The following is a 6,603-nucleotide window of genomic DNA, read 5'->3' on the forward strand; positions in this document are numbered from 1 at the left end:
GGAATTTCCTGCTGGATTGAGGTGGCCTGACCCCAGTAGAAACTCGCCTGTAGTAGCGCTCGCTTTACATGCTGGAACAGTGCGGCTTGGGTAGGTGGAAGCTTTTCCAGCAGTTTGCATCCAGTGGAGAAGAGTTGATATCTGGCCGTGTTGACATCAGCTGCACTGCACCCCTTGCTGTACATGACTATGACAAAGCGTTCGAGGCGCTGCATATGCACAGACTCAAGACTGAAGAGGTCAGGGTCATGCGTGAGAGCCACTAGTGTGTCGGTGAGATCCGGTATGCTTGTCCATGCTGCCCATGCTGTCTTCTTGCCACATCCAAGAAATTGTGAAGTCGTGTCGCACCCCGTTAAGCTGTGAAAGAGGGGTAGTGCCAAGGATTTTGACGGGCCAAGGTCAGAGTAGATTGTATGGACTGGTATGTCACGGTAGTTTTTACCAGTACCGAAGCCCACCCAGAGCTCTGATAGGCCCAGGGACTCGAAGAACCGGATTGTCAAAACTACGACATCGCTGTCCACAGTGCGAACAAAGGCTTGTTGTATGACCCTGCTTTGCTGCATGTGCCAGATGCAGGAGGATCCTGGTGTCCGCCTCGGAATGGTTGCACGGCTGAAGTGTTGTGAGGTCACAATACTTGTTGGAGAGCACGGTCTCGAAGCGGGTACTCAGGAGCAGCTTTCCGTCCATGTCAGCCTTGGAGATCTGTGTGGTGATGAAAGAGAACAGCTCCTTTTTGTTTTCCTCATTTTTCAGGAATCCGCTGTTCCAGTCACGCTTCGGGATTGGAGTACTGCCATCACCGACTCTTGTCCGTGGGCCATTTCCACGTCGTTGCTGTGTGAGCGCTTTGAGGTTATTTTCCTCTGGGTAATTATCCCATATGGCGTCAATGCGTTGGGTACTGCTTGTGATTTGGGCCTCCAGATATGGTACAATGTGGAGTGACACATACTCGCTGAATGTATTTGCTGTTGTGGGTCGCACCATGTGGATAACAGCTGCCATGTCCAACACCACGATTGTGGCTTGTTTGGCAGCATCTGCGCGGCCAGTGGGTGCATTGAGGCACTTAAGAATGTCTGATTTTGTCCCTGATCGCAGCAACCCTCGATCCGCCAGGCTCGGTGGCTCTCTCTGATTTTCGAACCGAAAGAAGTCTGTCATGTCGGCATCGGGACGTGACTGGAGTGAGAGAAAAAGTTGTGTGATTAACATCATGTTCTGCCTCTGGACGCCGCTGTCCTTTGTACCTTTTTTCTTATTGGGGTCAGGTCGGTTGGCGAAGGTTAGCATGTTATTCCGCTTGATTGAATCAGTTACTGATACTGAAGCCTTTTCCAATCTGTCCATGACATATGCTGCATGCAGGGTTTGGCCAGTTTCACCGATTTGAGATAGAGAATCAGTAACGGCTTGTTCCATGACACTGTGTGTATCGAGTGCTATGAGCTCATGACTTGTAACAAGTGTCGATGAGGGGTAAACTTGACTTCAGATCATTGAAATAACATCTGAATCGGATTCCCCGACCCCGAAAACTTCTAAAATGTGGTATAATTCATGATTCTAGCACTTTTAGTTTTTTTACCTGTGATCGATAAGTAACCCGGATGGCGGCCATATTGAATTTTGACCACAGATCATTGAAATAACATCTGAATCGAATTCCCCGACCCCAAAAAAAACTAAAATGTGATATCATTCATGATTCTAGCCCTTTTAGTTTTTTTACCAGTGAACAATATGTAACCCGGACGGCGGCCATATTGGATTTTGCCAATATGGCGGCCCCATGGGGCGCCCGTCTTGGCAGTCGGCAAAAATGGAAACAGTATGGCATGGGCGACCTCTGGGCCAAATATGGTGCTTTTGGAAGAATCTGAACCAAACAACCCCTATAAATCCCTACCAAACCTGACTATATGCTCATCTTCAGGTCCTCTTTGTTCACCCTGTTCCACTTGGTTTTGTATTACATGTATGTTATGTTATATTGCTATTTTTCCTGTACTTATGTATCTTGAATGTGTCAATAGGCTATGTGCTTTAATGACAATAAATTCTGATTCTGATTCTGATTCCTAACCAAAACTACCCCCCCTCCTGATGGGTACAGGTGCATTCAAGTTACCAGTGACTGTCGTCACGCCATTGCGGCTGTGATCTTTGCACCAAGAGCCGGACTGCTCTGTTATCGATTTTGCATGAGTATGCGTGTCCACCCATATAGATCATCATATTGCACCTGTGTCATGCATGAACCTGACTCAAGTCGGATAACGTTGCGACCGCAGGCACTCGTGACCTGCAACGTAACCAAAATATCAGGTGTAGCGTGGCCCTGACTAAAAATAGCCGTTACGCGTGTACCACCCCAGAAGTCAGGGCCTTTACCGTGTAACCTATCGGAAAGTAGGTCGCTGGTCCCCGGCCCGTCAGAGCTACTGGTCACTGCACACACAGCGCTGGCGACTGTCTGCCTCCAGCCAACTAGGTCACGCTGTCCGCGCGTCTTGTACATGTGTACGGTACTCTTACTCGCAGGGCTGCCTGCCAAGCCAGCCTTAATTAGCAGCGCCGGTGGCCGCGATCAGCGCGCCCCGCACCGATTTATACATTAGGTAAACTGCCTTGTTGAGACAAATATACGCCGTCGGCCGCCAACAAGCCTCTTTTCTCCTCCTGAAATTGAAACTTGTCATGGCACCAAACCGTGACGTAATGCAAGTCAGCACTGTGTTCTGCCGGCCTGGCGTTAATATCTAGCGTGATAGCGTTGCTCTATTGTGGCTGATAAGCCCCGCGATCCTCTGTAATCGGCGGTTGGACTGAAACGAGGCAGAATGCCACAAACGACAACTTGTTTAACTTTGTAAACCCCATGGAGGAGGCCAGCGAATGCCAGCATCGTCAAGGCAAACTCCTCAGCATCCATAGGCTCTGCAAACCTGAAATAATTTCCCCCAAGTTGTAAGATCACAACGTCAGGTGCAGTGCGAAAAATCTTTCGTAAGTAGTTGGATCCGGCGCCATTTTTTCCAACCAATTGCTGGAGGCGTAAGCCTCCCCTGCCCACAATGTTAACGTACATTTGGCTATCGAGTTTGAAATCAGGACGAGTGCGAGGATCGCATCCCGACTCAATGCATTCCCGCAGACGTCTGCAAATGGAATGACCAAAAACCAATGCTTGCAACATCGTTAAAAACTCAACAAGAAATAACAGAAAAAAGTTCACCGAATCCAAAAACCTGACCTTTCAGCTAGCTATATAGTGACGCTAGGCTGCTCTGTGGGGGGCACTGGCCGCCGCCTCGGTCGGTCCAGCGTGGCGAGAAGCTCTTTTTCTCTTGTCCCTATTCTAAATCTTGATCTAGGCAATCTACCTTGCCTTTACTCTCTCCCTATTCTAATCCCTAACCTAGCGCCCTCAGTCTATGTCCTTATTCTAACCCATCCTATTCTGTTCTAAAGCCTGTCCTAATGCGTGTAGTAACTTCGTTTCACACTGTCTTTTATACCAATCTGCATGGCAACGTAAACAAACACACAGAACCAGAGGCAGATTGGCTGACCGAAAAAGAACATTAACCGCACTACTTTCAAAACATTACGCGGACAATGTAATCCGTCCTTTTTCCTTTATCTTTACACTTGCTGATCACAACAAGCGCTATTTTAATAACTGTTCGTAATATTTAAGCAACCTACAACACTATCTTCATCAAAGAAACCTTGTTTCTCCTCTCTTTTAAGATTCCCATTCTTTCTGATCCAACGATGATTTCGTCCAGCGATCGTCGTTTCCAACACGACGAACAATCATCGTACTCCTGTTACGTTATTAACCAAAAGAACATCTTGTGGTCGCTAAACTACGTCCATCAAATAACTTTCATCCAATCTCTCGTCGTTTAACTTGACATTTGTCAAGTTTTACCAATGTTTATTAACATGTATGCCGGTAAATCATGTCAGCGCCACACAAATGGCCGCCAACATAGAACTAAGAAAGGAATTATCTCCCTTGCATCGTCTACTTTTGGTTTCGATACCAACTATTCTGATGCTTCATCTGAAAGCTGAGGCCAGCGATAGCGTGACAGATTACGCTGTACGCCATGACTGTCCTGAACCCTCACTATCTAACTCTATAACATTAAACTTTCTACAAATATGGCTCTCCCGCCACATTATCTTAAGTGGATGCATTGTTTGTTCTTCAGCATTCGAGATGGTAGTGAAACGCGGAATTTCGAGTTTTAATCGCCACAGAAAAACGTAAACACTGAATCAGTGAATGCGAGCGATCGACATCGTTTTCGAAGCTACTGGGTATTTCTCTGTGTTGCTCCCAGTGATGAATTCGAAGTTAATACTAGAAATAAGTATTTCTAATGAACCAGATCAAACCGTTTGTTTACTTTTGCATAAGAAATGGTATTATCACGCTGATTTTTTAGATCTAATCGCCACATGATAACGTAAAACATTTGAAAGATCGACATCGGGTTTGGAGTCCCTGGCACTGGGTATGTCTCGGTACTCTTAAAAATTATTGAATAAAATCATAATGACATTGTCTGTTTCTAAAAGGTATTCCTTATTCTTTAAACAGTTCAATGTTCCATTTAAAGTTGAAGCTTGAAGCTGTTGATCGATTATGCGATTGATTTATCTTCAGGAATCCGAACAAGAAGATGACAGGCCTGAATCAAGACCAAAGGAACAACACTAGTAAGTGTGTGCGTCTGCATGCGCGTGTGTGTATGTGTATGTGTGTGTGTGTGAGAGGGAGAGAGAGAGAGAGAGAGAGAGAGAGAGAGAGAGAGAGAGAGAGAGAGAGAGACTAGAGAGAGAGAGAGAGAGAGCATTAATGAAGCATACGAATGTGAGAATTCAGTGTGGCAACCTTAAATTCGATGGGGCGGGGATGTAGCTCAGTCGGTAGCGCGCTGGATTTGTATCCAGTTGGCCGCTGTCAGCGTGAGTTCGTCCCCACGTTCGGCGAGAGATTTATTTCTCAGAGTCAACTTTGTGTGCAAACTCTCCTCGGTGTCCGAACACCCCCGTGTGTACACGCAAGCACAAGATCAAGTGCGCACGAAAAAGATCCTGTAATCCATGTCAGAGTTCGGTGGGTTATAGAAACACGAAAATACCCAGCATGCTTCCTCCGAAAACGGCGTATGGCTGCCTAAATGGCGGAGTAAAAAACGGTCATACACGTAAAATTCCACTCGTGCAAAAAACACGAGTGTACGTGGGAGTTTCAGCCCACGAACGAAGAAGAAGAAGGAGAAGTTAATCTAAAATATTAGAAAATGAATGCGGATTTTAAGTTTAATATTCAATTTGAAGAAGCTTTAAGATGTTTATCGAGTATTTCATTGATTTGTCTTCAGGATCCCACACAAGAAAATGTCGCGCTGGAATCCAGGCCAAAGACCACAGGAATAACTCAAGTGTGTGTGTCTGTGAGAGAGAGAGAGAGAGAGAGAGAGAGAGAGAGAGAGAGAGAGAGAGAGAGAGAGAGAGAGAGAGAGAGAGAGAGAGAGAGAGAGAGAGAGAGAGAGAGAGAGAGGGTTTAACATGCACACTAATCGATTTCATGCATACTTGCAAGCATTCATGCAGCATTAACAAGTGAGAATTCTGTCTGGCAACTTTAATTGTGAAATCTAGAGTTTCAACACTAAGGCTATCCTTTCGAACATCTTCAAGTGTGAAGTAGTTGACTTTCAGGACTTCTTGTAGGGCCTGGCGCCGAACCTGTAATTATAAAAATGCAACAGTGATGGGTGAATCTAGCGGAAAAGGAAGACCTTGATTAAAGTACCGTAAACTTGTATACGCCCAGTATCGAGTAAACGCCCACCCCCTAGTTTTGGTCAAATTATGCGCACAGGGTACGGTGCCTAGTAAACGCCCACCCCCTATTTTTTTATCATTAGACTTAGAGTAAGGTGAAATTAAAAAGATTATTAAGTGCGCTGTTGTTGTTTTTCAAAAATTGAAAATATTTCGTGCGCGCGCTGCAAAGATCTCGGTGTGACAAGATGCCGCAAATGATTTCCTACACATTGGAGTTTAAACTCTCAGCGCTAGAGCAACTGGATAACAATGGAAGTGTTTCACAAACAGCACGTGAGTCAGTTAGTACCATGATAAGCAGAAGAGACCTTGACATGTGCACTTTTAAATGCAACACCTACTCGCCCTTGAATGTTGGTATGTGTTAAAATGGGGGTATGAATTTTAGCTCAATTGGTAAAGCACTAGACTTTGGTGTCCGAATTTAAGGTATGGGTTCAAATCCAGGGTGGTCACCCTTTTGTGCAGAATTTGGTTTCGCTTACAATTACATAATATATATCTGACAGGCGCAGTGGCGTTGTGGTAAGACGTCGGCCTCCTAATCGGGAGGTCGTGAGTTCGAATCCCGGTCTCTGCGGCCTGGTGGGTTAAGAGTGGAGATTTTTCCGATCTCCCAGGTCAACTTATGTGCAGACCTGCTAGTGACTTAACCCCCTTCGTGTGTACACGCAAGCACAAGACCAAGTGCGCACGGAAAAGATCCCGTAATCCATGTCG

Source organism: Littorina saxatilis, linkage group LG16 (genome assembly GCF_037325665.1).
Source record: "Littorina saxatilis isolate snail1 linkage group LG16, US_GU_Lsax_2.0, whole genome shotgun sequence".
NCBI classification, from domain to species: domain Eukaryota; kingdom Metazoa; phylum Mollusca; class Gastropoda; order Littorinimorpha; family Littorinidae; genus Littorina; species Littorina saxatilis.